This window comes from Panthera tigris, chromosome B1 (assembly GCF_018350195.1).
Source record: "Panthera tigris isolate Pti1 chromosome B1, P.tigris_Pti1_mat1.1, whole genome shotgun sequence".
NCBI lineage: Eukaryota > Metazoa > Chordata > Mammalia > Carnivora > Felidae > Panthera > Panthera tigris.
Window position 1 is genome coordinate 153,637,669 of NC_056663.1, and position 14,201 is coordinate 153,651,869.

General features: G+C 36.2%; 1 long non-coding RNA gene across 4 annotated transcripts in view; it reads right to left on the reverse strand.

Annotated features, from left to right (window-relative positions):
• Window positions 1-358: 358 nt before the first annotated feature.
• The window catches only part of LOC122238030, a 73,955-nt gene continuing 60,112 nt past the window's right edge, over window positions 359-14,201 (reverse strand). For 2 of the 4 annotated variants that reach the window (XR_006216992.1, XR_006216989.1), the window contains exon 5: window positions 359-808. This is a non-coding gene — a long non-coding RNA (uncharacterized LOC122238030). Of the gene's footprint in view, window positions 809-8,299; window positions 8,344-13,763; window positions 13,841-14,201 lie in introns of those variants that run through there. The other 2 variants (XR_006216991.1, XR_006216990.1) reach the window with 2 other exon arrangements.

Below are 14,201 nucleotides of genomic sequence, written 5' to 3' on the forward strand. Positions count from 1 at the left end.
TTGTAATGAAAGTTCATTTCTTGCTCGCATTACATATATAGAGACTGTGAGTTCTCTGAGTCTTTATTCCACGTGTCTTCTCATTCTGGCACCCAGATTGAAGGAACAACCACTATACCAGTCATGCCTTTCTTGCGGGAGAGGCACATTCAAGAGGCAAGCTATTCCATGAAATCACATTAACACTTCAGTCTGCCAGATAGCATGGCTACTCATACTCATTTGACCAAATAAGTCTCATGACAAGTTGAAAACAAAAGTGGAATGAGGAAATATACTTCTCCAATGGCAGGGGTGAGGAGAGGAAGGGAGGAAGGGTAAATATTTGTGAATAGTAATCTATTAACACACTCTGACCTCTTAGTCACAAGCATTTATTTCCCTTCCTTGTGCACAAAAATACACCCCAAGAATGACATCCTAAATATCTTATCCAATCATGGCATCAGACTGTAAATCCATCATTTTGTAATAATCTCTACTTTAAATGATGGCACTCCTCAGACTCACACATCCATCATAGAATGGTGGAATATCCACCAAAAAAAGCACTAGTGTTTGAAAAGAGAATAATGAGAGACAGGCCACAATCAATCTCTGGTCCATAGATATCTGAAATCCAGCTAGGTGAACACTTCGGATCCCTCTTGTTGGTAGTAGATCATGTTCCTTGATTAGTCTCTGGTTCCGTCCACTGGGAGGGATTCTGGATTCATTGTTCTCCACGGGTCTAAGCCTTGCCTTCCAGGAAGAGTTTTCTTTTGATTAGCCTCCTTGGCAACATGTGACGAGAATCTTCTGTCTTTTTCTTTCCAATAGAAAGGGGAAACCAAAAGTTCACTTTACATATTGAATAGCCACAAACTCTTTTAATACAGTCTAGCAGTGATTCCAAAAGCACAAATCTCTTAAAAATAGGGTTGGATTTTTTTTTAACCTAGTTGATGCTCAATATTCTAATAACCAAACAATTATTTTTGAGACTTTTTTTCTGTTTAGGTTAATTGTAGGTATTTTCAGTATATCTGCCTTTCATTGGCTCATACTCTTAGCTTTATCCTGAACTATTTTATTCAACTAAAAAGATTTGTCAGATACCGTATAATAACAAAGAAATTACACGAAATAATCTATTCAGAGAGTTTAATAAAGGATTAAACCATGCTTATGATTTTTCATGGGAATGTGCCTTACTGGCTATGCCCATGATTTGGTCTTTGACCTAAGGATGCATTTTAATGAGGCTCTGGGTATCAAAACATTTCTTAGGTTTATGTTTACTGTTTAGAAAAGATAACCCATTATATTTCCTAGCCCTATAAGTGTCAGATATTCAAAATCTAATTTCCTTTTTATCCTTTATTGAAAAGACGCAGGGTGTTTTGATTTGTTTGATTTTTTTTTCTGAGCTCATCTCTTGCTTTTACTCAATGCATTGTAGCATTTTATCCAATGCAACCTAATCCTCACATTAACATTTATTTTCCAAACCTTATATGTCAAAACCACAGTTTCTTCTTTTTTTTTTTGAAGTTTTTTTTTTAATTTTTTTTAACGTTTATTTATTTTTGAGAGAGAGAGACAGCATGAACGGGGGAGGGTCAGAGAGAGAGGGAGACACAGAATCTGAAACAGGCTCCAGGCTCTGAGCGGTCAGCACAGAGCCCGACGCGGGGCTTGAACTCACAGACTGCGAGATCATGACCTGAGCCGAAGTCGGACGCTTAACCAACTGAGCCACCCAGGCGCCCCAAAACCACAGTTTCATTAGACACACTGTCTTGCTTTCCCAATTATCACAGTTGATAGTTTTATTATTTTTTCCTCAGTGCAAATGAGTTAGCTTTTACCTAAGGAACATAGGTGCACATTTTTGTATTAGTCAGCTTCTGATAGTCTATGTTGTATAACAAACCACCCCAAAATCTCAGTGCCCAACATTAGCATAAGTTTACTTCTCACTCCATTTATATGGATTGTGTGGGATGGCTGTGCCTCCACTATTATCTGTGGGGCAGATTTGTATCTTCTACATTTGTCCTTTAATTCTATATGCCATAGTGAAGGAACAGCAGCAAGCTAGGACATGACCTTTCTCATAGCACAGGGGAAAATCAAGAGAACCTAAGTCAAAGTATGTCATTTTATTTCAGCTCCTGCTCAGCTATGGCACATGACAGATAGGCTCACATAAAGTTAGCCACGTAAGTCACTTGGCCAATAGATGAAAAGTTATAATCATCCATTGGGAGTTAGTAAAGGAGAAGGAAGAATGAATATTGAACAATACTACAACTTATAGAAGGAACATAAAAACAAATCTTAGGACCAAGTCCCCAGGGGCTATAATAGACTATAATATTTAGAGTTTAAATAAATGAGGAGTTAAAAAAGAGAAAGAATAAGCTTAGTGAAATAACAGGAGTATCAGGGAAGTATGAAATCATGCAAACAATTAGAATTGTCAAAAGACAAAGAGCTAGAGGGCACCTGAATGGCTTAGTCAGTTGAGCGACCTAGTCTTGATTTCAGCTTTGGTCATGATCCCAGGGTTGGGGATCAATCCCTATGTCAGGCTCCACACTGACTGTAGAGCCTGCTTAAGATTCTCTTTCTCCTCTGCTCATGCTTGCTCTCTCTCAGAATAAAATAAAATTAAATTAAAATAAAATAAAAATAAAATAAAATAACATAAAATAGAATAAAACAAAATATAAAATAAAATATAAAATAAAATAAAATAAAACAAAATAAAATAAAATAAAATATTTTTTAAAAGACAAACAGCTAGCTCTGTCAAGAACTACTAAAGTTGACTAAAGATGAAGCCTGAAAGATGTCCATGAATTGAGGCAACATGAAGACCATTGGTGAGCTAGACACGAAAAATTTCAGTAGAGCAGAGGAGCCATGGCCAGGTCAGAAAGCTACTTAAGAAAATGGATACAAGATTTTGAAGTTTGAGAGACTGATAAATTACACCCTTCTCTTCCCTACCAAATTCAGAATAAAATTACAAATACACACAGGAGTAAGAGATATTGAGATCATAGCAACAAATCTATAACTAGTAAAGTTGAACTGGACATTACAACTGTACTTATGGCCAATGTATGGTTCCTTGTATTTCTTGTATTTCTCTTTTCTTACAAAGCTTGGGATATGTCCACAGGGAAGATTGGGTCTGCAGAACAGACTCCATTTATCCATCCATGGGCAAGGGGAAAAAAAAATGGCTGCCTCAGGCACTTCAAAGCCTTCAGGTCAGTATATACAGAAATTGGCTTTCAGGAGTTTTTAAAAGATGCTGGGCCTCAATCCCAGATTTTCTACAGAGAGAGAATGAACATTAGAAGCATGCCATCACCATCCAGGTATATGTGGCAGAGACTATTCATTGTCTCTCACTATCGCATTTCCCTTCATAACTTCAGGACTGTACCTCCTTGCCACTCAATTTTATCAAGGCAAATGGATTCCTAGCTAGAAACCAAATTGCCCAGCCTTTCTTGCTCTTGCTATGGTGCAGATTAAGTGACAGATAAAGTAATAGAACAAATTCCAGCTCACATCTTTAAAAAGAAAATATTTTATCATCCATTTTCATTTTCTCTGAATCTGGGTTCTGAGAAATGGAAACAAATAGCATGTCAAAGATGGAAACTATGTATACTGTTACAGTAACTTTTGTTACACTATAATTAATATATAATTTAGAACTTAGTAATGTCATGCTGTCATAACAAAAATCTCAAATGAAGCACTGGCTTCTTCGGTGAGCTATGAGCCTCAAGCACATAAAAACCTTAGTTTTGAAAGCTAGCAACAGTTATTACATCATGATGAAATATTTGGTCTATCAGCTTCAGTAGTATGGAAGGCAGACCGCAATCTTTCCAATGCTTTATGTGGTTCTGAAAGAGTAAGTGCGCTGCACTTTGTATGACTTCACCTTGTTGCTTTTAGCAAGATCCTGAATTGAGATAAATGCAGACAGGGTAGAATTAGCCAGATTGGGAGCAGAGATGGAATGGAACACATTTCTCCCAAAGGAGTTTTTTTGGGGTTTTTGTGTTTTGTTTTGTTTTTTTGTCCTGTGGCTTGCAATTTGAATCGACTGTAAGTTTAGTGTCTGGGTACCTAACAATATTAGAAATGCTAGTTTTTTTTTCTATATAACTTTACTCAAAGGAGATAAAATTGTTTTCCATATCTATTTTATAATCCATCTCACCAAGATTTCTCAGCTAGATATATGGTGTTTCTTTCCCAGTCAAGACTTTTTTTTTTTTCTATTATATAGCCTCATGTAACCTCAGTTAATCTGAGAAAGGAAGAATGGACTTAACAATGTAAATAAATAAAAGTGTTAATGAATAAAAACAAATGAGTACACAATGAACATGAAAATCTTCTAGAAGGCAAACCAAAAGTCAAGAAGGACAATGAACAAATCAGACAAGAACCAAGGTCTAACTAAGGAAGTTTTTCCACCACTAGCTGAGGAAGTCTTTATGATTTCTGGCTGGCTGGAATTCATCATTATTATATACTAATGACCATTTGCTATATGTTCTTCCCAATTCCAGATGGCCAAAGAGTGCTTTTATTGTCAATACGCTATTCACATTACACTGTGTATTAGGGATCTGTGTGTGTGTTGTGTGTGTGTGTGTGTGTGTGTGTGCGTGCACATGTACATGTATGTGTGTATATGGTAGGACTAGAGAGTGATGGAGTGATAGAGATTAATTCATCTATTAATACATATGCCACTGGACTTTGAATAGTAACATCCTGACTCTATGGAGAGCATGCATATCACCCAGAGATGGTGGACTTTGCACAGAATAGAACCTCATGTTACCTTTTTGGAAAGATGTGTGAGAGAAATGATATGCAATAATACTTGAGTGGCCAGAGAAGAAGAAACTGCTCATCACTCCTTAGCATCCATTCATCCATTTGTTAACGACCTTCTTCTGCCTTTGATTCTGAACCATGACAGCACAAATATAAAGCACATTTCTCAGTTTCCCTTGTCACTAAGTGGTCACAGCCTCAATTAAATTGAGAAGAAAAGAGATCTATGCAACACCCAAGTACATTTTGAAAAAGAAAACTTATTGCCCTCTATTTCATTTCCTCTTTCCTTGCTTATGCTTGTTGAGAAATGGTGACAATTAGAACAGCCACTTTAAATCAAGAGATAGAAGTCAGGTGTTGAAGATAATAACTGCCTGCTCATCCAGCATGCCTAATAGCCTTAAAACTTCTCTCAACCTCTGGGCCCAAAAATGACAGAGAAATAAACTTCTGGCAGATCCAATGAAACTTTGCATCCTTTTTTATTTCTTTGTTTTGTTGTTGTTGTTGTTTTTTTACAGAAACTTAACTCATACCCTAATTCAGTAAGTATCCATGCAAGTTTCATTCTTTTCCCCGACATCACAATTCACACAGATCATTCATCTTATGTAGCAGATTGAGAAGGACCAGAAGTATAATAAAACTTATCCTTACAATATAGTTGTCCTCTAAGTATGAAGTAGGGATTTTGTTCTTCCTTAAATTAGGAGAGGAAGCAGATACTAGTTATTTAAGCGTACTACCAAGAGTTTATGAAAGGAAGAGAAATGAAGAAATGAGGCATATTTGAAATTATTAGAAGGCACGGTTAAAAGAAGATCGACTGGAGCGTATTTGTAATACTATTATGATAGGGATTCGGATAGGTAACACTTTGGAACAGGAGGTAAAAGTATAAAAAACTAAAGATTTTGTTATTCCTTCCTAGATACACTAATTCACATTTGTTCAGGAGAGTCAACCAAGGTACAGAAAAAAAAATTTTAAGAATACAAAGGATGGCTCTACACTGAGAGAGGAAAAAAATTTTTAATTAAATTCTGCTGACTTCAGAGATCCTGAGTTTCAAAACTGAAATTTAGGTTTTACTGACATAGGAAGTTGTTGCTAATAGGCAGAATCTGGAAGGTGCCATTGAAATGATTGGCAAAACTTAAAATAAGAAGGGATACAATCCAACTAATGTCAGGTTGAGTTTCAATCACCTTAGGGACACAACCAGTTTCTGGACAAGAACCAAGCTTCTACAAACAGAATAGCTACTCTTAATTTCATGGGTTATGTGAGTGAAACTTTCCTTGATTAGTAAATGCAGTTGCAGTACAAGTAAGAAAATAAAAAAGAATTAAATGAATGCATGATATTGATAATTTAAGTTGGAACTATGCGTAGACATAATGATAAGTTTGGAATCATTGAGATAATATTGCAAGTGTCACACAACTTTGAAACTTTTAACAGTACCTAGCATATTAAATTTTGGTTTGATACATTGTGTGCCAAGTTTAAATGCAAGAAGTATTGAAAGTTTTATTTTACAAAAAGAAGGCAGTGTGTGATGGGAATGAATAGTTATGATCTAGCAGATAGATGGGATATGTCTTTACAGAAATAAGAAAGAATAGGATTGATTACACATGTGGAAGAATTGGGCTTTGAGGAAGTGAGACACTTTCACCCTTTTAGTAAAAATGAAGAAAATATGTTTGCATTTACAGGTTGGTTTATAAATTTGGTGATGGAAAGATGCTGAGTCCCCTTCGATGACTTCAATTTTCTTAGTGAAGTGTGAAGTGAAATCATTATTTTGGAAGGAAGAAGAAAGAGGGAGATGTGAATAAATTAAGAAGAGGAAAAATTACAGTCAGAAGATGAACAAGCAAATTTTCTAGGTAAAAAATAGTTGTGTATCTAGTAAGTATCAAATTACCAATTGAGTTTATGTCCATATACTTAAAATAAAGCTGTGTAACATTACCCAATGATGTTCTCTTATAGCATTCAGAAGCATGAGTACAATAAAAAATAAAAGAGACCCTCGTGTTGAACCAATGTGTATTTCCTACCAGGCACATGTGAGCAAAGCATAAGGGGCCTGGAGAGTTGAGAGTACTTTCCAGTAAATGATTTGAACATCATGCTATGGGGTAAGAATGGAAGTAAAGAATGGAAGGGGCTAATGGATGATGAGAAAATGACAGAACCAGTGGACTAGAGATCTTGTTGAGTTTGAAAAAATATATATTATATGAAATAATATATATTCATATATATATATATACTATTATATTATGAAAAATATATTATATGAAATAGTATCTATACTCATATGTTATATAAAATAGTAGATCTTGCTTTTCCTGGGAGCATCCCATACCTCCTCTGTAATTCTCATCTTCTGGTGATTAATGTTATGCACATTTCTCTGGGAAGAGAAAGTTTATAAACTCCCCAATTATCACCACTGTATCTACCAGCTGGCCTGGCTCCATATATACATATACACATATACATATATCCTATGAGTTCCCTCCTATTGCCTGGATAAACTATTCAAAATCCTATCCCAAGGCCAAACCCTGTACTTTTGCACTGACTGAAATCCCATGAATGATTTCCCGCTTTTCCCTTCTCTCTTGCAACACGAAGTCTTTCTTATTACCTAAGAACATAGCTATAAGTCAAAAACATGTTATTATTTCTTATATCAAAAAATAAACATTTTTAAAAATTTGACTTCATACCCCCTTCCAGATTCCTATCATTCTCAGTTTGTCTCTTCTTTTCTCTTGTACCCAATCCAATCATACTTTTATCCTGGCTAATTCACATTAACATTAATTGCTATCTTCAATATCACTAATGACCTCCAGACTGCCAAAAACAATAGGAAATCCACAATCTTCTTTTTAATCTATTAGCTGTAACATTTGCCCCTTTTGCTCATTCACTCAGACCTGATTTTTTTTTTCTTCCCTTGACTTCTATGATACGTGTATATTTAGGTTGTACTTGCTTCCTCAGTGTTAAATTTTTCCTACTCTCCCTTTGCTGGTTTCTCTTATTCTTCTTAGTTCTAAACATTATCACGACATGAAACATCATCTCAGACTCCGTTTTTCCTTCATCTCTACTCACTTCCTTGGTTATCTCATCCAACTGCATAATCCTAAATAACAACCTGATCACTAGCCCCACATTTATATATTCAAACTAGGTTTTCCTGATAAACTCAGGTTCATAGTTGCTGTTTGACATCTCCATTTAGATGCCTATTAAAGACTTTAAATTCACTGTGTCCCAAACCAAATTCCATATTCCCCAAACCCTTTTGTGAATGATTTCTAATAACTGGAGGAAAAAATCTGAGTCAACTTTAATGCCTCTGTTTTTCCACATCCCACTTACATCAATATATAATCTATCTTACCTTTGTTTTTTAAGTTTATTTATTAATTTTGAGAGGGAGAGAGAGAGAAAGAAAGAGAGAATGACTAGGGGAGGGGCAGAGAGAGAATACTAAGCAGGTTCTGTGCTGACATCACAGAGCATGACATGGGACTCAATCTAACGAACCATGAGACCATGACCTGAGCTGAAACTAGGGGTCACACTGTTAACCAACTGAGCCACCCAGTGCCCCTCATCTATCTTAACTTTATGCATTTAATTGAATCACTTCTTACATCTCTTGAACTATTATACTCCTAGTCTAGTCCAACCACATCGCTGAATTATCACAGTAGATTTGTTTTCTCACCTTCCATTCTTAACCCTATATAGGCTGTTCTTTATCACATACAGAGGGACAATTTGAAGATATAAGGTGCAATTCTATAGCTCATTCAATGGTTTCTACCTTAAACAAAGTAAGGTTTTAAGTCATGGACTTAAATGGACTACACTGCCTATATAATTGAGATCCCTACCATCTTGCAGGACTCAGATTAATCCAGTAATGTAAGGAACTATGTCTTGTTTCATTTAAATGAAAGATTTTCCTCACTCCTAAGCAGAAGGTTTAATCTACTGCATCAGGAAAAATAATATCAAGCATTTTGTACAATGAGCATGACCAATAAGCACGATTCTACTGATACACCAAACACATTCTCACCTGGAAAATGATTAGAACAAAGCATATATTATCATTTTTAATATTAAAATAAACTAAAAACAAATGTCAACCTCTAATTCCCCTTTCAGTATACTTCTCTGCTTTCCTTTGACCTACCTTCTTTATTCTTGAAAGTACTTTTATCATTTTACCTCAACTTTTGGAGGAAGGTAGATACCTTTTTGGATACCCTGTTTGTTTTTCTTTTTTCTTTTTTTTGAGAGAGAGAGAGAGCAGAGGAGGGGCAGAGAGAGAGAGAGAGAGAGAGAGAGAGAGAGAGAGAGAATCTTAAGTAGGGTCCTTTCCCAGTGCAGAACCCCACTTAGGGCTCAATCTCAAGACCATGAGATCATGATGTGAACAGAAATCAAGAGTTGGACACTTAACCAACTGAGCTACCCAAGCACCACTGGATACCCTGTTTCTGTTCAATGACAAATCCTCCACCTTTCTTCCTATTTCTTCAAATACATTATTTTATCAGTTACCCTCTTTTAACTCTCATATTCAGTCTCTCTCACTCTACTTGCTCTTATTTTCAGCTTTTAAACATACTCAAGACTATCCCACCCTGAAAAATAGAACGAAAGAAAATTCTGTTAACTAGTTACCATAAAATAACCTTTTTTTTCACTACCAAGTCCCTTGAAAGACTATTGGGTCTTTCCCCCATGCCCATCACATTCATTTCTCCCCCAGGTAATTGTCTTTGGTCCCCTAAGACTTTATTAATACTGTTTTGGAAAAAAGTTACCTATAATGTCCTTATTGTTGAATGCAATAGATTTTTTTGTGTGTGAGACTTATCTTTTTTTCTTGTGTCATCAGTCATTTCCTTCTTAAAATCTCTCCACTTCTTGTTCTCTGTGACACTACCCTCTCCTCATTCTTCTGCTCTTTAACTTTCTTCTGAGTTTCCTGTGTCACCTCTACTCCTATGGCTCAGTAAATTCAACTTGTTTGATCCTTTAAACTGAGGCATCCCAAAGTTCACCCTTTCTAACATACACTAGCAACTGGTAACAAAGTGTCATATCATCTGATTTTACATTGCCTCCAGGACAAACTTGAGAATGCTGTGATGATGTTTTCAGACTATATTCTGTCTAGCCAAAGGGTCTACAGGATGTTTGGCAAATAATCAGTGGTTCTGAAGTTGGAAGTCCTAGTCAATCTCAGTGCATTTATCAATAAACTTTGTAGCAATTTAATCCTAATGGCCACAGACCAAAGCGATTTGTTGTTGTTAGAAAATGCATGCCCACACAGAGTGGTGCCTCTGAGACCTCTGGAGCCACTGAGATGGTCCTGGGAGGTTGAGAGGCTGGTTACCATGGAAACACTTTAGTTTCTCAGGAACGGACAGAGCCATCCCTGCTTTTGAAGAAGGCTTAAGAACTGTTTTCCTACACACAGAAGGACAATAAAAAATTGGATAGGACTTCAATTTTTTCTGGGTCTATGCTAGAGGATGTGTGTATGGCATATTTCATGTAGTTGGGGGAAGATTTTCTTGGAAAAAAAAGGCCTTATGCAAAAATTAAAACAATATAATTTAAAAAAAAAAGAAAAAAAATTACAGATAAACCTCCTCCACAGACCTTAAGCCACACCAAAGGAATTTAAAAAAACAAAACAACACTAACAATAATACATTCTAACACAGCCCTGCCTGTTGCCACCTTCTCCCTTGGCCTGCAGTGCGGAAGAGAAAGACAGCAAGGAAAGGGTTCTTCTAACAAGTGCCTGGGGGAAGGCCCACACTTTCCCTTCTGGCTCCAGCCTGCCTGTCACATCTTCTCACCACATGTTTGCCATTGGAAATCAGTTGCTCAAGCCAAACTCAGTTATTCACCACAAATCTCTTGCTCTCTGTTGTTCCTGGAAAGTTGCCCACCTCCTGCAATACTCCCTCCACCTCCTCTGTTTCAGACTTTTTCCCCCATTCTTTAAAGATCCAGTCAAGTCTTGTCATTTCCTAGAAGACTTCCCCAACTACAATGGCTTTTGCTGACATCTCTGAACTCCTAAAGCTCTGATAGTCTGCAAATATCATTTGACCCTCAGCAAAGGTAATCACGTCTTTCTGGCTTTTTTCCTTAACGCGTATCACTATCCTTCCCACCAGGGTTAGCTTCCCGAAAGGGCAGGACTGGGTCAAAATTATCCTAGTCTGGACCTTAGTTCATTGCACAGAGTAGGTTCATTGCCAAACATAAATTAAAGGCAGAAGCATAAAAACACAAACAATAAATCAATAAAAACAAATATGATTCTGTACACTCACAACCTCCTTGGTAGAAATTTCTATATCTACTGGTAATTCTCAAGACCCAACATGTCATTGTTCTTTATGATTTACTTCTGATTCCATATGGCCTACTGAAGAACCATAGTTTATAAGCTGTATATTCACCTTCATGTGAACATTTTTACCTGTGGCCTCCTTTTACTTTTCTATAATAATCTGGAACTGTTAATCAAAGACCAAGATTCATGGTCAGAGTAATACAGATCCTGAAGAATTCAAAACTTATATATGGAGAGTATTTAGCAATATATATTTTTCTTCACGGTAATTCCCTTGGGTAAAATATAACACCTCTTGTAGCACTATAGAATCACACTGCTTTGAAAAATATATGCTATAGAGGTATTTATATTGAGAATATAACACTTTGTAGGTATGCTCTGTTTTCTGACCTCAGTCGTTCTATTACGGTTTAACTGTGAACTATTAACACCTCAGCAGGTATGCAAGCAGCACATATCATTAGTTTTCTTCCTACCTTCACCTGAATGTGGCCAGTCTGGAGATTTGAAATTTCTGGGGACATTTCGCAATCTGTGAAGTGTTTTTTGATCACACTGAACAAATCTTTTGCTCTCTTTGTCATGTTCAGCCAATGTTTGGAAGTATTCCACTAGTATTAAACAAAGTTCAGTGTTTTCTGCCAAAAATGATGTTTGAGTAATGATTCCGATAGAAACTTTTCTGGGTGGTTCTCATTTTTCAAAGAGAAAAAGGGATATTCCAAGTATTTATGGCTGGCCAAGAAAAATTTCAAGGCTTTTAGTATGGAAGCTTACATAAAGCTTACAGGTAGGTAACGTGACTATAAACAATCAATCGATGCAGGCCCATTTTCATTTTTATGAAAACTATACTTAGGGCTATATGCAATAAGAGCTATTTGGGTAGAGAAATTCAAATTGAAATAAAGCCAGGCTTGTACTTTTGTCTATTAGCTGGACTTTATTGTTGCTGATATGAGGTTTTTTTAAATAGCAAAAAGTGGTCAATTTTCACAGCTAAAACAGATAATTCCAAAAATACCTGTAATATTACAAGCACCCAACAAATTACAGCATTTATTTTCCTCTAAATATCAGGACAAAAAATTCCAAAGTGTCGTTCTATTATTTAAAAGCCTCTTGCATTAGCCAGAGATAAGAAGAAAAAAGCCATCTCTATTGATCTATGGATAAAAACAAATAGTATAGTATTGAGTGAGCAGTGTCAGCAAGAAAATAATGTATTGTATCGGAAAAGAGAAAGACATCAACTCTAGTGAGTAGATAAAAGTTGGTTAGGCTAGTTAATTTAAAAGAATGTGCATATCAATGTGGCCTTTGTGTAGAAGCAAGGAAAATAGGAAAAGAAACAACTGCATTATATTTTACATTCTGTAGAATGCAGAAGGAAGGGGGACTCAAGAGCACAGCTCTGGTATAAAGAAGAATTAAGGTTTCCATAACACTAAACAGTGCAACCATGGCTTCTTGGTGAACAAACTCTTCTCCTCCCCACATCTTATGGGAATTATAATGAAAAAGATGACATGCAAATTAAGTGAATATTACTCCTGTGAAAGATGTGCCTGGTTAGTTTCCTTTAAAAGAAAGTCTGTTTAAGAGAAAATGACTTTGAGGCTTTCTTTTTTAATGTCATGGCATATATAGAAAATAATATTTATATGCACATTGGGGTAAATGGACAAGGTGGACAATTAGCGCAGACTCACAGCCTCCCCAGGCTCTGCACAACTTCTTTGTGGACTGAGATCAACATCTCCTGGGCACCAGTAACCCCTTCCCCGCAGGCGGGTACAACCTGGCTCATCTTCAGACACTGGTTGTTATCCGTGGGAAAAGAATTTATGTTTAGAATAAAGGGGTTAAATTAGGCCTACGTGCACTTGAGTTTCTGGACCACACACGTAGTATCTCTTATTGTTCAAGTTGCAAACAGTGTGAATAAATCTAATAGTTGCATATCTATGTTGCATGACCTGTTTGAATTACGGGCATTACTCATGTATGGAATGGAATTTGGGACTGAAGAACAAAAGCTACCTTTCTGTGTATTTTGGCTCATTATTATAGACAATGTAGCAGCTGATTTTTTGGATTGATTTTTCTACACTATGCTATCACTCAAACAGGTTTAGTTGGCCTAGAGCCCAAGAGGAAAAGGGTACCAAAAGTTATACATAATAGCTACATTCAAGTATTCATTTTCCTACCTTTCCAATATTAAAAAAATATGGTATCGATTATTTGAAAATCAGGATTTTTTTGTTGTAATTTTAGGTAAAAAGTCAATATTTACACTTCGCAACTTTTCTTTGCAATTTAATAAAGCATAGGAAAGTACAACGTAATTCAAAGAATAAAATATGTTAAAACAGATCATCAACCATTAATCTTTTGCCAAATTTAGTGATATGCAGGAAACACAAAATCTTTATTTTTAACAATAAATGTTTTGAGATACCTTGCCTCAGGCTGAACCCTCTGGCTGACAAGGTTTCAGAATGCTTATCAGAGAGTAGTTTCCTCTTTCTTCTAAGCCTATGTAGAAAGATCAGGCAGTTGGTAAGTAGCAAAATCACCTTACTAGAGATATTTAATTATAATCAAAACTGTTTAAGGGGTGCCTGGATGACTCAGTTGGTTAAGCTGCTGACTTTGGCTCAGGTCGTGATCTCAGGGTTCATGGATTTGAGCCCCACATGAGGCTCTGTGTTGATAGCTGGGAGCTTGGAGCCTACTTCAGATTGTGTGTCTCCCTCTCTCTCTCTGCCCCTCCCCACTCATACTCTCTCTCTCAAAAATAAACATTAAAAAAATTTTAAAAAACTATTTAAAAATATCACCAAATAAGCTGGTCAAATTAATGACCAACAACCTGTGTAGTCATTGTTTTTCAGAG